The sequence below is a fragment of the Triturus cristatus genome, chromosome 10 (genome assembly GCF_964204655.1).
Source record: "Triturus cristatus chromosome 10, aTriCri1.1, whole genome shotgun sequence".
Lineage (NCBI taxonomy): Eukaryota > Metazoa > Chordata > Amphibia > Caudata > Salamandridae > Triturus > Triturus cristatus.
The window spans coordinates 1,169,040,938-1,169,064,315 of record NC_140593.1 but is presented as its reverse complement, the minus strand read 5'-3'; the positions used below and the strand labels follow the sequence as shown (position 1 = coordinate 1,169,064,315).

At 47.8% G+C, this 23,378-nt stretch overlaps 1 pseudogene; it reads right to left on the bottom strand.

The window, feature by feature from the left end:
• The window catches only part of LOC146796874 (extracellular calcium-sensing receptor-like), a 231,655-nt pseudogene that overhangs the window by 37,373 nt on the left and 170,904 nt on the right, over nucleotides 1–23,378 (bottom strand).

Sequence of the window (23,378 nt, the reverse complement as noted above, 5' to 3'; positions counted from 1 at the left end):
GTGGGGACAAGCATAGATATACTGCTGAGGCTTGAGGCCTCCTCACTTCCCTCTTCCAATGTGGCATTATTAGACCCAACTATGTGAGCCTGCATTATTTCCGCTGCAGCCGTCACCTGGCCCAGGGCCTTGGCCACATCCCCACTCCAATGGGACATCTTGGTCTGCATTGCCACAGACCTACGTGCCAGCAGTGCTATTGTGGTGGCCAGCCTACTATTCGATCGGGCATGTGCTGCATTAGCTGGCGATGGTCTCTCCTCTGTGACACATGTCCCTCCCTCATCACCCTGGGCAGTTCCCTCACACAATCTGTCAGGCTTGCAATGTTGCCTGACATCTTCCCTATTTGAGTCTGTACTAAGCGCATGTTCTTCGCTTGCAGGCGCTGCAAGAGGAGCATCTGCCCCTCCAGCCCACCCCAGACATCAGTTGGTGTTTCCTCCTGCCGAGTGGTATGTGGCCTGGGTCTTCGCCTCCGGAATTGGACAGAGCTGCTCTGGACCTGTGCTTGGGGAGTTGGCATGGGTGTTACTTCAGCCAGGCTGGACACTGGTGTTTCATGTGCCTCATCCTCAGTTTCCATTGTCACTAGAGGTGGTACTGTTGCCCTGCATGTTGTAGGTGCCTTTGATGGTTGCTGTGGTTTCACTGGTGTGTCCGTCTCATGTACAGCAGTATCTCCCTGTGTCTCCATGCTGTCACTGTCGTCTGCCTCTTCTCATTCTGCATATGTGATGTTAAACAGTGCAAATCTGCATTAATTTCTGTCTGTGATTTAATGTTACATGAATCATCATATTCCTACAATTAAATATTTTGCTGTTTCACTCTGTTATTTTTGTTAATTTATGTCTGTGTGTTTGCCAATGTACCTGCCTGACCTGCCTGCATCTCCCATAATGCACTTTAATATGATAGTAAAATGTGGACTGGATTAGCCTTATGGACACTTGTGCTGAACTGAGCTGATGTGATTCTTGACTTATGTATAACGATGTTCACTTGCATGCATCTTACCATTCAGTTGTGTTAGCCGCTCCAGTGGTGTCCAGCTGCGTCACACCAACAACAACATCAGGCTGGAGTGTTGCCTCCACCATGTCCTCCACGGGTGTGTTCCCAGTCTGTTCGGATGTTCCCCCTCCTGTCTTCCTTGCTTCCTTCCACCTGTCAGCGATGCATCATTTCGCTTTGCGCAGGTCATACCATTTTTTTTTTAACTCGTCAATGGTGCGGTGTGTCACCCCAACATCATTCACTTTCCGTTGGATCTGATTCCATATTTTCCTTTTCTCCTGCTCAGGAACTTTCAGGGACAATTTCCCAAACAGCTTATCATGGCTGGTTGACACATCCTCTATTAGTGACTCGATTTCCTTTTCAGAAAATTTAATTTTCCTCTTCCTACCTGTTTGACTGTCTCCTGGGACAGCTGTTTATCCACGTGTTAGTATTAGTGCTTTTCAGCTCCTGCACTCTGCTCCCTCCTCTCTCTGTGACTGTGCACTGAATGGGGCTAGAGCTGCTGACTTCCTGGTTCTGATGTCATCACTATGCATCAACTGTGCGTCCTCGCTATTTGTGATTTCGCTATCAGCGATTTCACTAATAGAGAAATCGCTAAAAGCAAAATCGCTATTTGCGAGTTCGCTAAATACGGTCTCGCAAAATGCTTTTGCGATTTTCTGCAAATCGATATTTTTTCGCAGGATTTTTTCTGCATTCCGATTTGTGATTAATTATTTGCGATTCCTTATTTTTCACAAATAAGGAATCGCAATTTTTTCGTTTAATGCATGTGCCTGTATGTCAAGATGACAACTCTATGCACCATGTTGATAATGTTGATAAAAATTATACCAGTGGTTGACATTTTATTCTGAGGAGTTCCAATAAACTCATATCATTGGTGTCGGATTCACCCAAGGTGACCTCCCCATCAATCCTGAGTCCGAGAATACATGGTCAGGCAGGTCGTGGGACCCATGCCCACTCTTAGTGACTAACAGGTCACAGGTGGGGTCCCCCATACATTACAGGCAAACACACACCCAGGGAAAACCCTGATGATTCCACAGATAGATAGTTGCACCACAAACAAGTCAGAGGTAATTAGCCCCAAGAAAAGCCGTTTGGCCAAAGCCTCACATTTCCCAGAAATACGATAAAGCTAGATACCACATGTAGATACGTACACTCAACCAATCAGAACCTGGCATGCACATCACACGCATTGATCCAGGCGTCCGCACACCGGACATCTGGACACATACACACAGGCCCACATTAGCTTTCCCCATGGTAGAGAGCCATCTGTGTCCTTATTAGATGTGCACACATGATTGATTTATCACTAAGATCTTTCGGAATGTAGAGAACATTTTATTGTATCTCATGAACTGTATAACTTGATGGCTAATACTTTGAACATTGAGACATTTTGAGCAGATGCATTCTGACCAGGTTCTCCCAACTGCAGCGTTTAGTTAAAGCAACTTGTTCCTGATTTGCAAAACGCCTCTTGTCTTTTCATTTATTTGAGGTAAACTCATATCCGAGCAATAGAAAGACAGGATATTGGTCTAAAGAACAACTCCACAGTAAGACTGGATAGGTGTTTCCAGCTTATTTGAAATGGAAGGAGAGATATACCATAGAAACCAAGCTTTGAGAAATAAGTAAACTACAGAATTCCACAGGTCAATACCTGATTGGAATCTCTTATGTTGTGGATTTGGTGGAGGAAGGGAACGTAAAGGCCTTTGTGTGTCTACAGGAGGAATACGATGTAGCACACACACAGGTCTATAAATACACACAGCTCAGACACGCCTAGCAGCCAAACACACTTGAGTACTATTATCCTTATAGAAAACGTTAATTATGAATATGCCAGAAACTCTAAGATTATGTTGTGAACATTCATTTATGTCATTGCATTCTGTTTATAAAATGTGATGACATAGAGAATTAAGTTTTGATGGAAGAAGCAGGAGATGGCAGACAAGTTGCTGGTTGTGCTTTGCTGAGATCTTTATGCTAATAAAGTATGACTCCTAAATAATTGATTATGTGAAGGTCATTATTTACGAATCTACCAGAATTGCATGCTCTAATGGATTTACAGTGGAAGTTTAAGCAGTCATAGAGAGTTTTGGCACACATGTATACAAAGGAATTTGTGGGCCCTAGCATTAACTACATTGATCATTTGATGGGCGACACGCCATTTCAAGCACCTGTCTCCTACCTGGCTCATGCTCTCCCACTGTACATTGCTCCTCTCCATGCATTGCAATCTTAAGCATTGTTGCACCCCATAATTCCTTGCGGAACACTATTCATGAGGTCACGGTACGTGACCCGAATGTGCCACCATCTTAATAAGGGCAAAGTTGTATCACAGCTGCAAGCTCACAAGGCATTAGGAACACATTCTCCATGACTTTCAGAGCAGTTGTGGTATCTTTAATTGTGAACTAATATTTTTAATATCAGCATCTCTGGTACTTATACGGTGGTATTCTCCAATTTATGGCGAGTGCAACTGTGATATTAACATGTGTGCTCAAAGATTCACTTGTGTGTCTCCAAAATCGCTTTGCCAGACCCAAGAGAACCGGTCATGAAATGCCCTCAGTGGAAGGCGTATTTCATAAGCTATATTTCTACCATTGAAGATGGCATAGGAGAAGACCTTACTCCCTCACAGAAAACCAATTCTATTACATACTTTGGGTGCTGAGAGGTTAAGGATTTATGAGCAAATGGAAAAGAAACCAGGACCTGAATCGTATACTAACGTGTTTTCAAATGCCTGGGAGGATTTAGACAATTACTACATGCCATCAGTTTCCATTGCAATTGACCCTTTTAACTTTTTTTAGAGTAAACAGAGTCTCAGAAGTTCATTGAGGATTACGTGATTGAACCTAAAGAATTGGACATTTCGTGTAAATTTGGAAGTCTCCATTATGATCTCAATCTCAATCGAGACTAAATTGTAATGACTAATGATATGAATGTTCAGGAAAGCCTGTAGGCCAATGGTGAAACTACCTTGAAAGAAGCCATTGCCATAGCAAAGAAGGGAGAGCTGTCAAAAAGATGTGCTAAAGCTGCATGTTGAGCACAGACAGGAAATACCAAGTCTGCAAAGTTTCAGTGTCTATAAAAATTGGTTCAAAGAAGTATACCGATCACATTACCAATGTATCTAAGAGCAAAAAATCGGTGGAAGTTACACATAAAACACAAAAAGAGAGTTATATATATATGGATCTCTAGAACACTTAGTACATAATAAACATTGCTCAGTTTGGAAGCAAAAAGTTTCATATTGTGGTGTCACGGGACATTCTGCTAAAGTTTGCCATAAGCGAAACCCACTGTCACTTTTATTACTACTTGTTCAGAGTCCACCTCGGAGAATGAGGGTGACTATGATGCAAACTGTGTTTTGAGTCTAGAATCTGAAGTCTTATAAGTAGGAATGCCGGAAGAGATCTAAATCTGTATGCTCCATCACTTTGGGTGAAGCTTTGATTGATATTACAGCTGATTATAGTTCCTCCCTCATGATTCTTAATACATCAGTGTGGTTTGATATATTTATTGAAACCCTAGGTGAAGAGGTAATTGCCACAGATGGCTATCTGTAAAATGTTACTGGAGACCTGATGACTATGGTTGGGTATAAGGTGGTCAAACTTGAATTCAGAATGCACGAATCAGAGGGGATGCATTATGTGGCTGAGAAGGGGGCGTTAGGTCAGAGGAATTTAGGCATTATCTTAAACTACCTTAAACTTTAGTAGCCCATAACAGGTGCTGTGATTAAATGAAGAAGAATACTTCTCACAACAAATGTGTGATGAATACTCTAAGGCATTTTCAGGTAAGGTGGGAGAGCTGCAACATAAAATTATGCTAAAAGAAAATTATACATCTGTTACCTGCAAAGTTAGCAATATACATTTTTGCATTAGAAACAAGGTTGACGATAAATTGGACAGATTGGTTAAGGAAGGTATTATTGAAAGTGTTGAGGCCAGTGAGTGGTTGGCTCCTTTGGTAGTGGTATGATAAGGCAATGGCAAAGTTAGAATTTGCGTTGACTTATGTGATTTGAATCAGAACATCATTATGGATAAATTGTCACTTCCAAAAATCATTGAGATGTTGACTTTATCTAAGGATTTTGAAAGGTTTGCGTCTCTTGACCTAGCTACACCATATCACCAAGTAGTACTACATCCAAAATAAGAACCCTGACTGCTTTTACCACACCTTATGGATGTTTTCATTTCAGGTGCATGCCAGTTGAGTTGGCATCTGCTGCCACAGTGTTTCAGTGCTAAATGTATCAATTGTTTAACAATCTTTATGGCATCATTATCTTTCTAGATGACATCCTTATTATGGACAAAGACCGCTTGGAACATCATCTAAGAGTAAGGAGGGTGTTATCAGTCTTGTGTGATAAAGGTCTTACTGCAGAATTTAAAAAATGTAAGTTTGCATTGAATTCAATCACATATTTGAGTTATGAAATATCTGAAAAGGAGATTTCACCTAAAAAGGAGTTGGTACGTGCCATCAAGAATGAGCCAGCTCCTACTTCCAAGGATGATTTTAGATAATGTCTAGGACCAGCAGAATGCTGTGTAAAATTTGTTAAGGATTTGCTCCATAAACATTTAAATTGAGACAGCTATTAAAAAGTTCCAACAAGTTTTAATGGAATTGTATACACCAAAATTGTATTGAGAGTATTAAAGAAGAAATTTCTAATGCCATTCCACTACAAGGGTTTGCTACCTCTGCGAGGCTAGTGGGAAAGATTTGAGTGTAGTACTTTCAAGATTGAGAAGAATGGTCACGAGATCACAATTTCTTGTGCCTTGTGATCCCTTTCTCCAGCTGAAGAAAAATTATTTATTATTGAAAGAGAAATGCTAGCATGCGTATGAGGTATTAAAAAGTTCAGGCAATATTTTTGGGGGTCAGATTTTTTGATCCAGATCGATCGCAAGCCAATAACAAAAATATTAACTATTTCTGGATTAGAAAAAGCTACACCCTGCCTCGCTAGAATATCCTTAAGGTTATTGGACTTTAGTTACAAGTGCCGTATTAGCAGGGTGTGAAAAATAAAGTGACATACATTTTAAGTAGAGCACCATTAATGCATTGGGATAAGACAGATGACCAGTGGTACAATTTGTGTGTTGCTGTTTCGGACAAAATTACTTTCCAAGGCCATTTCAACAGAAGAATGGATTAGTGGTTATGAAAATGATGTGACATTATGCGATGTTAAATTATGGTGAAAGGTTGGCCAGAAAAGAAAATGCTTAGTGTAGCAGTTAACTCGTTTTGGGAAGCCAAGGATCAGCTATCTTAGGGAGATGATGAGGTTTTTTTTCAGTAGGTTTAGATTTAGTCCACCTTCAGCATCATGAGTTGCATTTAAAAATGATCAAGTGCCAGAAAATAATTAAATCTCAAGATGGAATGGTATGTACCCAACTGTGTTGAAGGCATGAATGCTGACAAGAGTCTAAGTACTTTTAGACCGCCTTTGAATCCATTAGCACATCTACATGGACCACAGGAAGTGTTATCCTTTGACATTTTTGGACCTCTCCTGGATAAGTTTTTTGCTAACAAGTATATCATTGTGTTGTATGACTTATTCATGATTTGGCCAAAAATTTATGTTGTGGCAAAAGCTGATTCTGATGTTGTAGTTAAGTTTCTCAATGAAAGGTTTTAACGGGAAGGGATTCCCAAATAACTATTGAGTGATAATGGCCCTCAGTTTGTTTCAAGTGTACTATAAGATTTCTTGTTATTGTTATTGTTATTGTTATTGTTATTTTGGATTTATATCGCGCCCAATCACCTACAGGTCTCTAGGCGCGCGGAAATCGATGGTGACAGACGACAAACTCGGCAAACACAGAATGAGAGGCACTTTTTTATTTAATTTACTCCCAGGGTTCTTTTAAACAGCAATGTTTTTAGCGTCCTTCTAAATCGCAGGAGATTCCCCTCCCTGCGCATCACCTCAGGCAGTATGTTCCATAGCTGAGGGACTAATACAGAGAAGGCTCTTCCTCCCTTAGTTACAAGTTTGTAACGGGGGCAGACCAAAAGCTGAGAGTCTGAGGATCTAAGTGTTCTCACTGGACTGTACACCGCCAGACGCTCAGTGATGTAAGCTGGTGCCTGACCATAGATTGCCTTATGAGCTGTGCAAGTTTTTGAATTCCACGCGCTCTTTAATGGGGAGCCAATGCAAGCTGTGTAACAGGGGAGAGGCCTTAGTTCTCCTTGGGAGTCTAAAAATTAGTCGTGCAGCATCATTCATCACGACCTGCAGCCTGTTAGTAAGAGTTTTGGGTAGGCCAAGGTAGAGAGCGTTTCCGTAGTCTATCCTTGAGATGACAGTTCTTAGTGAGGAATAGCATTTCACTGAAATATACCTCTGTATATATACCTCTGTATATCATTTTTCCAGCAATGGTACTGTGGAGAGCTTTAATCGAGTTTTGTTGGAGAATATACAATTGGCGATTAAAGTCGTAAGAAGTGGACATTGAAAACTTGTGCGGACTTATCGCACTTCACCCACAGTTACTGGGTACGCACCTTTCAAAATTTTAAAAGGGAGAAATCCTTTCACCAATGGCAACCAAGCATGGATGAGGCAAGAGAGACGGCATAGAATGCCTTAGAAAAAATCTAAGTTAACGTTACAAAAAGAATTATGATCAAAAACATGATGTGAAGGAGGTGATGCTGAATGTTGGTGATTATGTCAAAGTAAAGGATCCCAAGAGTAGAGAAAAGAGTTCTAGTAAATGTATAAATTCTTTTACAGCATTGAAGTTGTTTAACAACTCATCTAAATTGAGTGATGGGAAAGTTTATCATTTTAGCTAGCTTGCCATTTGTCAGAAGGGTAGCCTCTGTTTTGGACTGGGAGCAAAGCACACAATTAGGGGTCGAATCCGATCCGTCAAAAATTTTACCCGTACGATTCGTATCTGGATTTTTTCCCGTACGAATCGTACAAGTCCCGTACAAACTGGCAAGTACGATTCGCATGAGAAAAAATACATACGAATGGCATTGGGAACATTTCCCTATACGTCCTCGGGTCGGAAAATGTGTCCGACACGTCCCCGGACGATTTTACGTACGAATTTTAAAAATGAAGTCCGAGCGCGCAAGTACGATCCGTACCGTCTGTCCGATTGTTCAACCGTATGGAAAAAACACCGTACGGAGCGAACTCCCATAGCAACCATGGAGACATGTGCCCGCATACGCGCCGAACAACCCCCCCAGCCCCCGTATGTACGGAGCCTACCCCCACCCCCGTATGAACGGCGCGTACCCCCACCAGTGTATGTGCGGTGCGGACCCCCACCAGTGCATGTACGTTGTGTACCCCCACCCCACCAGTGTATGTACGGTGCGTACCCCCACCAGTGTATGTACGGTGCGTACCCCCACCAGTGTATGTACGGAGCGTACCCCCACCCATGTATTGACGGAGTGTACCCCCACCCCTGTATGTACGGAGCGTACCCCCACCAGTGTATGTACGGTGCGTACCCCCACCCCACCAGTGTATGTACGGTGCGTACCCCCACCACACCAGTGTATGTACGGTGCGTACCCCCACCAGTGTATGTGCGGAGCGTACCCTCACACATGTATGGACGGAGCGTACCCCCACCCCTGTATGTACGGAGCGTACCCCCACCCCCGTATGTACGGAGCATACCCCCACCAGTGTATGTATGGTGTGGACCCCCACCAGTGTATGTACAGTGCGTACCCCCACCCCACCAGTGTATGTATGGTGCGTTCCCCCACCAGTGTATGTACGGTGTGTACCCCCACCCCACCAGTGTATGTACAGTGCGTACCCCCACCCGTGTATGTACGGAGCCTACCCCCACCCGTGTATGGACGGAGCATACCCCCACCCGTGTATGTACGGAGCGTACCCCCACCCCCGTATGTACAGGCCGAAACCCCACCACTGATGGACGGTGCGGACCAACACCCTGCCCGTGTCTGTACGCGCCCTACCCCAGGCCTCTACACCAGCACCCTCACCCAACATCGTGCATGTACGAGTCGTACTAAGCCATAGCAAAGGTCAGCACTGAACAACAACATGGCTGATGTACGCACCTTACAGACGCCAAAAACACACGTACTGAACCAGGAGAAAGCAAAACAACACAAGGAGAGTCAATTCCAATCGCCCAACACCACTAAACATGTCCAACAAGCGCAAATACATCCCATACACTGACCTGCAACTGCCAAACAGCTAAACAGAGGCCCAAAACACAACCACTCCTTATAACACACCCACCCAAAGTTCAAACACAGCCACACCCACCAATGGACCAATAAAAAGGCCAAACACACACAAACCATGATCCTTTGCAACAGAACCACCACTGCCAGACCCCAGAGACAACGCACTGCACCATACTACAACCATCAATACACCATACACTTGCACCCCTTCACACAACCACCATCACAAACACCCCCTCATCACATTCACACACACACCTTCACAACAACACTCACACACCCACAACCATCCACACACACACCCCACATCATGCCCACTAACAAGAATCCAAAGTTCACAAAGGATGAGCTGGAGATCCTTGTCGACGAAATCATCAGAGTCGAGCCAGGGCTCTTTGGAACATTGGTCAGACAGACCGGCATAGCCGACAAATCAGCCATGTGGCAGAGGATCGTCAATAAGGTGAATGCTGTTGGGGCCACCAGAAGGACCAGGCATGAATGCCAAGCCAGGCGGTACGATCTGCGTAGGACGGTTCGCCGCAAAATGACCGAAGATCACAACCAGGGGAATATCACTGGAGGAGGGCCGCCCCGCAGACCGGTACACTACCATCCCTGGGAGGAGAAGGTGATGGGCACGCTGTCGCCGGTGGGAGTACACAGAGTAGAAGGAGTCGCCGAGCCTGGTGAGTACACAAACAACTCACCTCACATGGGGGAACGCCATCCACAACCAAAATCCAAATCATGCACGCAACCACCCGAAGCCAACACCGGACATAACCACACTCCAAAAACACACACATGCCACTAGCGGCTCCATGCCCCATGCACCAAGCAAGGCCATGCCAAGTCACAGGCCACAAAAAACACCAACACAACACACGAAGTCCCGGATGCTGGGAGGGTGGGCCTCAAAATTAACATTGAGCAACTCAGAAGCAGACAACAATGCCCTCCGCCCATATGGCCTAGGGCATAGACATACAAAAAGTGTGACCCCACACAGTACTGTGTCACCTGCAAATGGTGCCTGCGTTGCAGGATGACATGGGTATGACGGCACAAGTTGCACATAACAGCAGCTAATGAAGAGGCATCACTCTCAAAGAGTGTCAGCACACACCACCACACCAGCAGCGCAGACTCAGACACTCCGCCCAATGGGTGCCTGGAGATTAGAAACAAAGCCACATGAACAAGCCAATGGCCTTTGAAAGACCTGCAAACTGTGTGCGCCCAGGAAGCTTGGCTGAGGTGACAGAGGGTGACAGACAGAGGGAGGGAGAGGGGGAGAGAGAGGGAGGGAGACAGAGGGGGACAGAGGGAGACAGACAGAGGGAGGAGGGTGACAGAGGGAGGGACAAAGGGAGACAGAGGGAGGAGGATGACAGAGGGAGGGAGAAAGGGAGACAGAGGGAGACGGACAGAGGGAGGAGGCTGACACAGGGAGGGAGAGAGGGAGCCAGAGGGAGACAGAGGGAGACGGACAGAGGGAGGAGGCTGACACAGGGAGGGAGAGAGGGAGGCAGAGGGAGACGGACAGAGGGAGGAGGCTGACACAGGGAGGGAGAGAGGGAGACAGAGGGAGACAGACAGAGGGAGGGAGAGGGGGAGAGAGGGAGGGAGACAGAGGGGGACAGAGGGAGACGGACAGAGGGAGGAGGCTGACAGAGGGAGGGAGAAAGGGAGACAGAGGGAGACCAAATCACCCTTGGGTGGTGTGGCCATGTCCGCTCGTCAGCCGGTGGACTGTCTGCATGTAGACAAGGTTTGGCAGTGCGTGAACCCCCCCTTATCACTTTGCTAAACACTGGGCCATGTGTCAATCTGTGCACGAGTCGATCCGTGCTGCAGACACAAACCTAACCTCACACCCAGTATACCCACTCACTGTGTTTGTTAGAACCCAGTCACAAATGCTTTAGTAACCAACCTGCCTTCTCTAATGGTATGGAAAAAACATTTGGCAACGTACAGTGCAACATGGAATGCCCCTCTGCATGGCTCGCTACGCCCGCTCACTACACTGCTGACTGCGTTCCTAAAATATGCATCAACTAAGAGTGTGTCACACATAGGTAAAGTGTTGAAAGCTGTGGCCAAGGGACATACACATGCACAAGTGCACAGTGAGAGGAATGCTACACATATCCAACTACCCAGAGGAACTGTGCCAACTGTAATATGAATGAAACATGGATGTCGCATGTAACACAATTAACATTGTCCCTCCCACACACAGGTCAACGTGGTCGATCCCCCCCAACACTGGGGGGGAAGAATCGCAGGACTAGGTTCCGCGTGAAGAGGATCCTACCGGCAGCGACGACTCTCACCACTCCGTGGATGACCCCGACCAACCTGGCCCCTCTGGTGCCCAAGCCCCTGCAGCACCTGCGTCAAGTACAACAGTGCCAACCCTCACCCCCATGTCTGCCACATCCCAGGATACAGCCAGGAGCCCTGCCCGCACACAACAACGCAGCCAGTCTGACCTGGAGGGACAAGGTACTCCGGCCACCCAGGAGGAGGCAGGCGACACCGCAAATGCCATCCCTCAGGGGTCCCGGAGACCTGATGTGCCCACAACGGCAGGCCAGGCGCAAGTGGGCAGGGGTGGTGGGAGTGGAGGACGGCGGAGGCGCGAACCTGACCAGTTAGCTCAGGAACCGGTAATGTCACACGTCTGCAACATCCTGGACACATACCGGTGTGACACCAGGGGCATCAGCCAGGTAGTGGAGGCCCTCAACGAGTTAAAGAACATGCAGGCCGAGCAATATGCCAGTCAACAGCGACACCAAGGACGGATGGAGGCAAGACTGGCTGAGCTCCTGGCGGTGCACACGGACATGAACCGTTCACTCCGTCGGATTTCTGACAACATGGGCAACCCTCCCTGTGCCACCAGGCGAACATCACCACCAGCCACAGGGAGGGATCAGGAGGAGGAGGAATCATCCGACGGAGCATCACAAGCATCATCACGGCCTGCTTCTGAGGGTCCCCGCAGGAAGGTGGGTCGTCCACGCAAAAGACCGTGAGAGTCAGCGCCACATCACCATCTCCCAGGTCACCTGGCCTGGCACCTGGCCCTCTGGCCCAACAGCAGCACATCATCAAATGACATTCTCTGCCACATGGACTTGCTGGTCACTGTCTGACCAATGTTGACAAACACCGTGGCATGGACTCTGATGATTTCCAATGGCAAGGACACCAACTCCCCCAGTGAACTTTGGATTCTACACACCCGGAAAGCAGCTCTTGTCATCCCCCCCAACACGTACCCCACCACTAATAAAAATCATCACAATCAAGAGAACATTCCGTCATTTTGCATTATTCCATCACATGTGTGTGTCGTAAAGTCTAACCATGGCTGAGTTGTTAAATAACTACAACCATCCACTCCCTGGGGTCTGAGTCTGGCACAGGACACACATGGCCCACAATGTATCATCCAAAACAGACCTGGAGCACCATACTCACACGTGATGGGCCCAACCAGCTGAGGTGGTTTCCGCACAACTGTGCCGACAGACATATTGAGAAGAACAACAGTCTTGCGCAGAGGTCAGGGATCATGTGGAGTGTCCTGGGGTGATACTCCCAGGTATGTGTAGACAGGTGGCAGAACCATGTCCTGCATGCTTGGGTCAGGTGGATGTGGAGAATGTTGGCCAGGCCAAGGTTGGATGCATGGAGATGGCACACTGGGGTCTTGGATGACAGTGCCACAAGGCTGTGTTGTTGTCGTGGCCTGCATCCTGAGTGTGTGCGAGGATTGAGAAGGCCATCCTGCAGCTGGCAGTGATCCATTCCCACCATGTCGGTTGGACGTTGATGTGGCTTGGTCGCCGGATGTAGAAGCAGAGCTGTGCAGATGCACCCTGGATGTGGACAAGTATCATGGGAGTTGTAACGTACATGTCCGTAGAGTGCAGGGTAGGATTAGACACAGATAGATGTAGTTGACCTGGGGGATGGTCTGTCTTGCCTTGAGGTGGATGAAACTGGGGATCTTGTGCATAATGCAGAGTGTGCTGCAGCATGAGGCACAGATGCTGCTGATCAGCATAGCACATGTGACCAAGCAATCCATGATGAACACCAGCTCGTGTGCGTGGTCACTGTGTGCCCTAGCTGCAGTGCCTGCAGCAGCATGCGCCATGTGAAGAAAAGAATGGCACAAGTTGCACACAAAGACAATGATGTCAAGAAGGAACAATGCAAAAGGTGTATGTTAAGGAAGGAATGTCTCGTTGGACATGGCACACACACACACACACACAATGGATGCACATGCAGCACAGTGGCCGTCGTGGAGACTGACATGCCACAATACCTACGCAGACATGTACATCATGCACTATACTGATTCTAAGCCCTGACAAACTGCTTGCATCTTGCTACTCTACACATAGACTCATAGGCACTATCTCTGATAACTATGCCAGACATGCCGCATGCACAGTGGCAACAGACCAGCATTGACAGAGATGAGGCACCTTGGAGGCAGAGGGACACCTTTATTAGTCATGTGTGTCGGAATGCAAATGCATCTCTGTTAACACATACACAGGTCATGTGGATGAAAATGTGTGACCTACACTGGCACCCCCCTTTGCACCACAGATGCTGCAAATCCATAGAACTGGCACACAAGTGACGGGTTACAGCTAAAACCCCCTGCTGCTCACGGAGAGGCTGCTATACACCATTGAGCCTCTAATGGGGAAGTCCCACAACATGTCAACCCGGGGCAACCCGTATGTTTCCGAGGGCAGTGTGACACACATTGATGCCTTCATCACAATCCACTATCCCAATACAGATGACTGTCACCAAGTTTGACCATCAATTCAGGTGAATCCAGCTCCATGTCTGACTCATGTGGCCCATGGTGATTGTACATGTATGCAAAGTAAACAAACATGAACAGGAGCAGTGCAAACACATTCAAGAAAAATACCACACCCAAAGAGCCGTGCGGCATCCCTTACCCTAAGGAGATGTACAAACTTGTCTGTGCATGTTACGCTGCTTCATCACACGTTGCTGTCTTCATGAGGAATAGCAGGAGCACAACAATGCCACCAGCAGACAGCATGCGCAAATACCTGGGGATGAGAGACACACAATAAGTCAGCCAAAAGAAGCCCATCCGCATGCATGCGCATGTACTCGACACGTATAAGGTTGACAACATGCTAGGTGACAATGATGACTCAGGAAAAACATCCTTCTATTGCACCATCACTCAAGTGACACATCCAAACACACCTCTGACTCACTCAGCATACATGCAGATGGACACACACATTGCAACGCATGCCACACAAGGCCCACTGCGTGCACACTCAGACCCTGGAACTCACCACTAAGCAAAGAAGTTGCGTATGAGCCCACTCCGGATGTCCTCTTCCTCCTCCTCCTCCACATCACTTGCCTCATCACCAAGGCCTTCATCCTCCACGGGTTGATGGTCCTGCTCATCCGGATCCAGGATGAGTGGCACAGCTTTCTCCACTTCCATGTTGTGCAGCATGCAGCACACGATGAAGATTTTGCAGACCTTCACCGGTGCATATGGGAGTGCGCCACCGGTTTTGTGTAGGCAATGGAATCGGCTCTTCAGGAGGCCAAACGTCCTCTCTATCACTCGCCTGGTCCGCCCATGTGCGTTGTTGTAGCGGTGCTCGGCAGCCGTGCTGGGGTTGCGGAGAGGCGTGATCAGCCATGGCATGTTGGGATAGCCAGCGTCCCCTACATGGAAACATCATGGACAAAAGTGGGTCAGGAGAAGCAGTAAGACATGAAGATGACGCTAAATACAGGACTGACAGAGTATACCCACCAACAATACATGTTCGTTTGTGGCGCAGCTGTAGCATCATTTCAGGCACCCTGTTACGTCTCATGATGTAGGCATCGTGTGCTGATCCTGGAAAACGAGCACAGACATGGGTAATCACCATGTTGGCAAGACACACCACAAGGGCATTAATGGAGTGGTAATGCTTGCGGTTCCTATACGCTACCTCCTGTGCCTGTGGTGGTACCAAAGCCACATGTGTACCATCTATGGACACAATGACATGGGGCATCCCTCCCAGGGCATAGAACTCACCCTTGACACCTCTCAACTGCTCAGGAGTTGGGAACTTGATGTACTCATCCAGGTGAACCAACATGGCCTCTAAAACATCATGCAGTACACGGCTGAACATGGTTTGGGACATGCCACCAACATCAGCTATGGTATGTTGAAAGGTACCCGTGGCAAAGAAATGTAGGGCTGCCATCAACTTCATCTTGGGTGTCAGTGCTGTAGGATACCTGTGTAGTGGTTGGAGGTGTGGTGCCAGCCTTGCCGTCAAGTTCTCAATCAACGGTCGGGGGAAGCGGTAGCGGCGTATACAGTCATGTTCCCTCAGGTCAGCCAAGTCTGGAATTGGTCGGGGGAGAGGCGGAGCCCTGCAGTAATTTGGAAGGGACAACGAAGAGTGAGTACAGTACACCAACAATGTCAATGTACTGAGCACATGTTCAACAGCCAATACACATATGCTACACACAGGTCTGTGCAATATGCCCTGGACACGTATGCCAGGCAGGTGACACTCCTACCAAGAGCCAGCTACAAACGTGGATTCTGAACCTCCACATGCCATGCCATTAAACTAGCTGTGGGCCAGTGTAAGTGAACAGGCAGACGCATTACAGGAGTCACAGACATCCACATATGTGCAGAAGAAGGATGTGTGTCATGCAGACCGGTTGCGGAACACTAGAGGCACAGGTCACATGTCATAGTAAAAGGACAGACCACACACCTTGACGTTAAGGAGTACATGTCAAGACTGATCACACATACATTGAGACTACGCATATATGTCCTTGTCTCGCAAGTCCCTGTTTGATGCATACATACAGACGTCACGTTGTATTCCACATGTGGCCTGGTGTGCGTAATAGTGTCCCATGCCCATATACACAAAGCCACCTCTTGGTTGCAGGACCTGCAGATGCATTAGACTGTACACCAACAGCAAGCTTATGGGAACACATGTCACACACATGACATAGTGACATCGTGCAACGCGGGTAGTCACATGTCAGGTGTAATTATCCATGTACCTGCCATCAGGAGACAATTGCGGGTGTTGGTGACTGTGCCATGCCTGTGACGCATCGCGCAACAAGTCTGTACTTCATGCACACATGTCAAAGGAGTAAAGGGGATGTGTGGCACATTGTGCACCATCACACATGACATGTGTACACAGGTCATCACACATCTTTAGGCTTCACACCTCAGGAGTCATGTGCCACATCACAGCCTGACACACATATGCCCCACACATGTAGAACTGCACAGACAATGCCTTGATGTGCAGCCTTGGCAAAGTATGACACCTCAATTCCTTTCTGTGTGCTGCCTGTCACCAGTGTAAGGTGTGATACGCACCGTACATACACTCTGAGTGCGTGTGTATGGTCCCTATCACAATGGGAGTGCTGCCGTAGGCGTACGCCATAGTAATACGGACCGTACACGCTTGTGCAGGGTCCCTATCATTATGGGAGTGCTGCCGTAGGCGTACGCCACCGTAATAGGGACCGTACACGCGTGTACGGTCCGTATCACCATGGCGTACGCATACGCGAGCAGTCCCATAGTGTTAGGGACCGTACACGCGTGTACGGTCCGTATCACCATGGCGTACGCATTCGCGAGCAGTCCCATAGTGTTAGGGACAGTACACGCGTGTACGGTCCGTATCACTGGAGTAGTGGTGCCCTAGGGCCGTGGAACGCACCGTACCTGTGTGTGACTCATGAAATTACATTGGGGACGCATGAGGGACAAGTCTAAGGGCCTAAATGCATGCTGGTTGTCATGGAGACCCAGTTTCAAGTTTAAATTTTGCATCAGGTGGCCAGCAATAGTCGGTTGGAGACATATGCTTTGTTGCAAAGTGGTTGTTGACTTGACATCATGCTCAATTTTTAAACCATGCAAAGGCACTCACTGGGGTAGGTGTAAAGGGATTGGAGGAAACGTGGGATGAAAATGTGAGTGACCAATCACTCTGTACTCCTGTAAATGAAACAGCCCAGAAAGGCAGATATAAGGCTGCCAGGACCCATGAGAGAGCACTTGCCTGCACAACCTTTCATTCCACAACACTGTTGCTGCTCGTGATTCCTCTGGCACCATGTCAAGGTCTGTGGAGAGGGCCCAGCCATTCACCCTGGAGGAGAATGTGGCATTGCTGGATGTGATCCTCCCACAGTACACCATGCTGTATGGTCGACCAGGGGAGCAGGTGAGTGCTGAGTCCACTAGCTTAGACGGTGTCCCTTTTTAGTGGCTGTGACTTCTGGCATTGTGTCCAGGTGTGACTGACATGCAATGTTATTTAGAGTGGGTCCCAGGGGTGGGATGCCTCATGTCTCCCATGCAGGCAATGCTGTAGTGCATGTCTGCACTCCTCACTTGCATAGTGTTTACTGTGACAATCACTGCATGGTGCATGCCACATTCAGCCTGCCTAATCCTCATGGGAATGTCGTTTCTACAGTCCTGTTGTGATTCTGTGGTCCCCCCAGTGTGACAGGTGACTGTACCCACAGATGTGTGTGACTGTAGTGTACCTGTGGTGAGAGTGTTCAAATGATGTGTTTGTCCCCTGGACAATGGTGTGTGTGTAAGTCCCCTGGCATGTGGGTGAGTGTATATGTGGAGTGTTGCACCCCAGCTGCATGAGGGATGCATGAACCCTAGCCATCTGATGTTAGCAGGGAGCTGTGCTGTGTGTCTGCCGTGCTGAGCCAGCTCCACACCTGTGACACCACCCAGTGTAGTGGCAAATGTGCAGAGTGAGGTTTGTACCTGCTGTTGCCAATGGCAGGTGAATGTCCTGTGCCTGTGTGTGTCTGTTTACTCTGCTGAGGTAGCGCCAGTGGCCTGGGGCATGTGAGTGCTTTGAGGTGCTGTACATAATCCTGGTGTAGCTTGTGATGCACAGTGTGATCCTGGATCATTGATTGTGTCGTAGCCCTCATGCTACCTGTGTACTTTCAATGCCACGTACTGCATTTGCCCTTCCCCAGAGGATAATGTCCCTATGACAAAGGTGCAATGAGTTGGATGCATACTATGCCCTCTTCAAAACTGCTAAATTGTTATTATGTGTGTCTCTGTGACATTTATCATGTGTATTGATGTATTCTCACTTTTGCATCCTCACAGGTAGGCGTCCATTCCAAGGGTGAGATCTGGAAGCAAGCCGTCAGTGCCGTGAGGTCGGTGGAGGGTCGGAAGCGGCGCCTAGCCCAGGTGAGGAAACGCTGGCAGTATATCCGGTGCTGGACGAGGAGGATTGCACAGGTCCTGCTCGGGGACTCACCTGAGAGCCACAAGAACCGTGGGCGCCGGCGCTTGACCCACATCCATAAGCGTGTGCTGGCGGTGGTCTTCCGTGACTTGGATAGGCGCCTACAGGAGAAACAGGAAGGGGGTAGGTACATGTGTTTGTGTTGTGTGTCACCAGCTTTTGGAAGTGCGCAGTTGCATGGATGCACTGCCAGGGTTTAAATGTGCAGTGCAGATCCTGTTCCCCAGAGTAAAGCGGTGCTGTTCTTCCTCCCTTCCCCTCCTTGACATGTGTTCCGTGGTCTGTGGGTAGTCACTCTTGCACAAGGTTATCTAGCCTGCCAGTTTATCCACGTGCCCATTGCTTGCAGCATCATGTGTCGGGGTGGTGTGTAACAGGTTTTGGGACCCTGCCTCTGCCCTGTCCAGTTCAGTCATTGTGGGGTCCATGTTAGTTGGCACTTATGCCGATTCCCGACATAGGAGTGTGTCTTAAAAGTGTACTGCCTTACAGCATGCGTCTCCGATGTTGTGCCCTCTGACATGATGTGCATGAGTGGGAGAGATGCATGGTGCAGGGACGGTTGCTTCAGTTGCAGTCATATCCATCCAGGAGCATGGAGGAGTGTGGCCACTACAGTCCCCTGGGGCACCTTTTCCTAGATATCATGTGTGTCATCCAACAATGTGGACATTCTCTGTGTCTTCAGCATAGGTTGGGCTCGGTGGCATTGTACCCTGGCCTCATTTGTATTTACGTAAACTGTGCTACATGTGTCCACTGTACAGGGTGACCCAATTTTGCTTGTGCAAACTCACAGTGGCCAGTGCCTGTGTGTGTTGGTACAACTATCTGATGAGGGTAGTTTGTCAATGATATCTGTGGACAGGCGCACGAGGGGTAGCTTGTGTACAATAAGAGGTGTAAGTACTTCCTCTGATCACTCACATTGTCTCAGGTAGGGGAGGTTTGAGCGGGCAAGGCCTAAATGTCAATACCTGAAGTCTCCTTGCCAGGTCTGGCCTGTGTGTGATGTTTGTCTGGACATACACTCAAGGTGTAGTGACTCAGTCATGTTGGGCATGGTTTAATGTATTACCTTTGCAGCATGTGTCAATATTTGAATTTCATGGTTCCTGCTCATCCCTTTTTTGGCAACGCTGTGTGGTGCAGATGCTGTGGTTGAGTGTCCCCAGAGCCTGACTCCTCTGTCTAATTTGATATCAAGTTATTTGCTGTTGTGTCATGCTTTCCATTGTTTCTCAGTGGCATGGTGGGTCAACCAACTGTGTGTTGCAGGGCCTACATATATGCCTTGTATTTTAGATGTTACTCATGTTGCTTTTCAAAGTTCCAAAGGCCTGGGTACGGGCCGTACCAGCATTGTTGTGGTGACGTAGGGGTACGTGTGGTATGGCCCGTACCAACGCTCTGGAGGCCTGGGTACGGTGCGTACCCCTACGGAACCCCAACAATGCTGGTACAGCCCGTGCCCAGGTCTTTGGAATGTGGGTACGGGTCATACCACACGTACCCCTACATCACCCCAACAATGCTGGTACGGCCCGTACCCAGGCCTTTAGAACGTGGGTACGGGCCGTACCGCCATTGTTGGGCTGACGTAGGGGTGGGCGTGGTACGACCCGTACCCACGCTCTTAAGGCGTGGGTACGGTATGTACCAGAATTGTTGTGTTGCCGGTTCGCGTCAACATCCACTTCCGTTGTGGCGGATGCAGGCGTTGCTGGACACGCCCCCACCCCCTCGAAGTGACCAGGCCCTGAAGGTCAGGTATGTCCAGGGCATGTATGATTTGTGACTTGGGTGGAGGTTATGTGTCCTGCCCCTGCCCCCCCCTTTGCCCCTGGGTGTTGTTCTGACCTTCTGCGGCATCTGCGGCGGTTCCTGTAGAGCAGGTGGACAGCTATGAGGGCCGGGATGACACGTAGGTTCGGGTCCATGGCTGTCCGTCGTGTACAGGTGCTCCTTGTGTGCGTCGTCCTGATTTCCCGGCAGTTTTTGGCAGCCGGAAAATATAATCCGCGCGGGGTGACGTCGGTACGGATCGTACTTCCTGGTTCGTGAAACGCAGCCTGAATGCGTCCTGACGTCTCGTCGGGGCTTTCCCGGATCACATTTCTATGTATATTTTCTTTTTTTTTTTTTTTTTTTTTTTTTTTTTTATTCCTCATTTACTGCCATGGTTCCAGACTACTGAAAGCCGCTGCTTGGATAACAGGAGCTACGGGCGCACCGTTGTGCTGGCGCAGCAATTGCTGGGAGGGCAAACGGAGGGAGATCAAATATAGAAGCCCTACAGCCACCACGGCCGCCCTAACAGCTCAACCCTTGCTAGCCAGCTGACAGAAGTTAACCATCTTTGTGGTTATTCATGCTGAAAAGGATATGTGTGCCTGGGCAAGAGAGAGAGGGAGACCATCAATAAAACAGCAAGGTGGCACTATGGCAGAATAATCATCGGAGCTGGGAGAAAAAAAAAAACAAAAAAAAAACCAGCAAGTTCAAGCAGTCCCATCCAGCATCCTCCAGTATTTTCTCCTGTCACGATTACCGGCCCTAGCTATATCTAGTTTAGAGAGCTGAAGCAAAGAACTACGCCACTCAAAAAGAGATGGTGGCGTAGGTTCTTTCCAACGTTTACAAATTTCTCTTCGAGCCGCTAACATTGCGTAAAATAGTAGGTTACCAGCCATAGATCGTAAATTGTCTGCTATTCCAAAAATTACAAGTTTCAGATCTATTAATATTGGGCGACCCAGGCTGGCCGAGAGTTTGATACTAATTGCATCCCAAAAAGGAGTTAAATGGGAACACTCAAAGAACATATGTGTATCAGCCGCCTCCATAAGTCCACATCTCGGGCAAGCCACCGGGCCTCCAGCAGAAAATTTCGAAAGTCTTTGTGGAGAATAATAAGCTCTATGTAAAGTGAACAGGTGACTAATTCCCACAACAATTTACAGGACCTCAACCAGAGGTCTACAACATTGGAGGCTGGCAGTGAAGAGCTCCAGAGCTGTTTTGGGAGATCAAATTCGCCGTCCATTTCATCCAATATTAAAGAATACCATAGTGAAACCTCTTTTTTTGCAGGAGTCTGATCAACCAAAAGAGTTTCCAAGTAGTTTCCTCCCCCTAGAACAAACTTATCAAGCCGTGTAGATCGTGATGTTACTGCTTGGGACCAACTTACTATTTGTAAATACTTAAATCTTGAGAGATTGGGCCCAACTTTACGAACTAAATCCTCCCAGGGGATCAAGATCCCTTCCACAAAAAGATCTCCCCAAACAGCTATCCCTGATTCCCTGAGTGGTACTGCAAGTGCATCACTTAGCCAGTTTGGGGACTCTGGAAGGTCCCAGAGGGGAGCTCTGCTGGAATAATACCCTAGTTTAGTAGAAGATTTAATTTTTGCCCAAGTTCTTGCCAGGCCCTGTAAAATCTTTAACTTCACCTTTTTGAAAAATTTAGGGTCTCCAAACTTAAACAAAAAACCTGACTGCCCAGCTCCTTCGCTCTTCAACAAAGTGGAAAACAGGGTGCCAATCCCATCACCTGCAGGAGTTTTTAAGAGCATACGTGAATGGGAAAGCTGAAAAGCCCAGGCATAAATTTGTAGATCGGGCCCTGCCAAGCCCCCCTTCTCCCTACGACGCCTTATCTTTTTCCAAGCTATCCTTGGATTTTTATTGCACCAGATGAAAGAACTGATCTCACCCTGAAGTTTAGACAACAAAGCAGGTTCAAAATAAAGAGGGATTGTGTTAAACAAAAAAGAGATTTTGGGAAGGATAGACATTTTGACTAAGTTAACTCTGCCAATTAGAGTAAGAGGAAGATGCACCCAAGCTCTCATCAGTTTCCGACATTCCTTTGCGATCCTGGCAAAATTATTGGACGCGATCAAAGTAATATCTTTAATAATATTTAACCCCAAATATCGAAGGCATTTATTCGAACCATTACTAAAACTGCTCCCGACATCATTCCATTCCAATGTTTCAGTTTTGGCAGCATTTACCTCGTAACCGGAAACATTTCCAAATTCGGCTGCCAAACTGATAACTGCCGGGAAAGCAGTATCGATGTCTGCTGTCATAACCATGAGGTCATCCGCGTACAACGCGACTTTCTTCTCCCATTCCCTATATCTAAAAGGTTTGATACGGGGTTCCTCACGAATTTTTTGAGCCAAAGGTTCGATATAGAGGTCAAATAAAAGAGGGGAAAGAGGACAGCCCTGGCGGGTCCCTCTAGAGATGGAAAATGATTCAGAGAGACCTCCATTAACAAGTACCCGAGCTGTTGGACAATTATATAACAACCGTACAGCCCTTTGAAAGTTTCCCCCCACGCCAAACTTATCCAAGACCCCCGACAGGTACAACCAATTGACCCTATCGAAGGCCTTGGTGGCGTCGAGCGTGAGAATGGCCAACGGGGCTGCGTTCAAGGTGGCCATATCTATGGCCCCAATTAGATCGTATGTTAACTCGAAGAGCTGGCGGCCTCTAATAAATCCCTTTTGGTTAGGATGAACTAACGCGGGTATGACTTGACCCACTCTACTAGCCAATAAGGAAGCAAAGATTTTGTAGTCTGCATTTA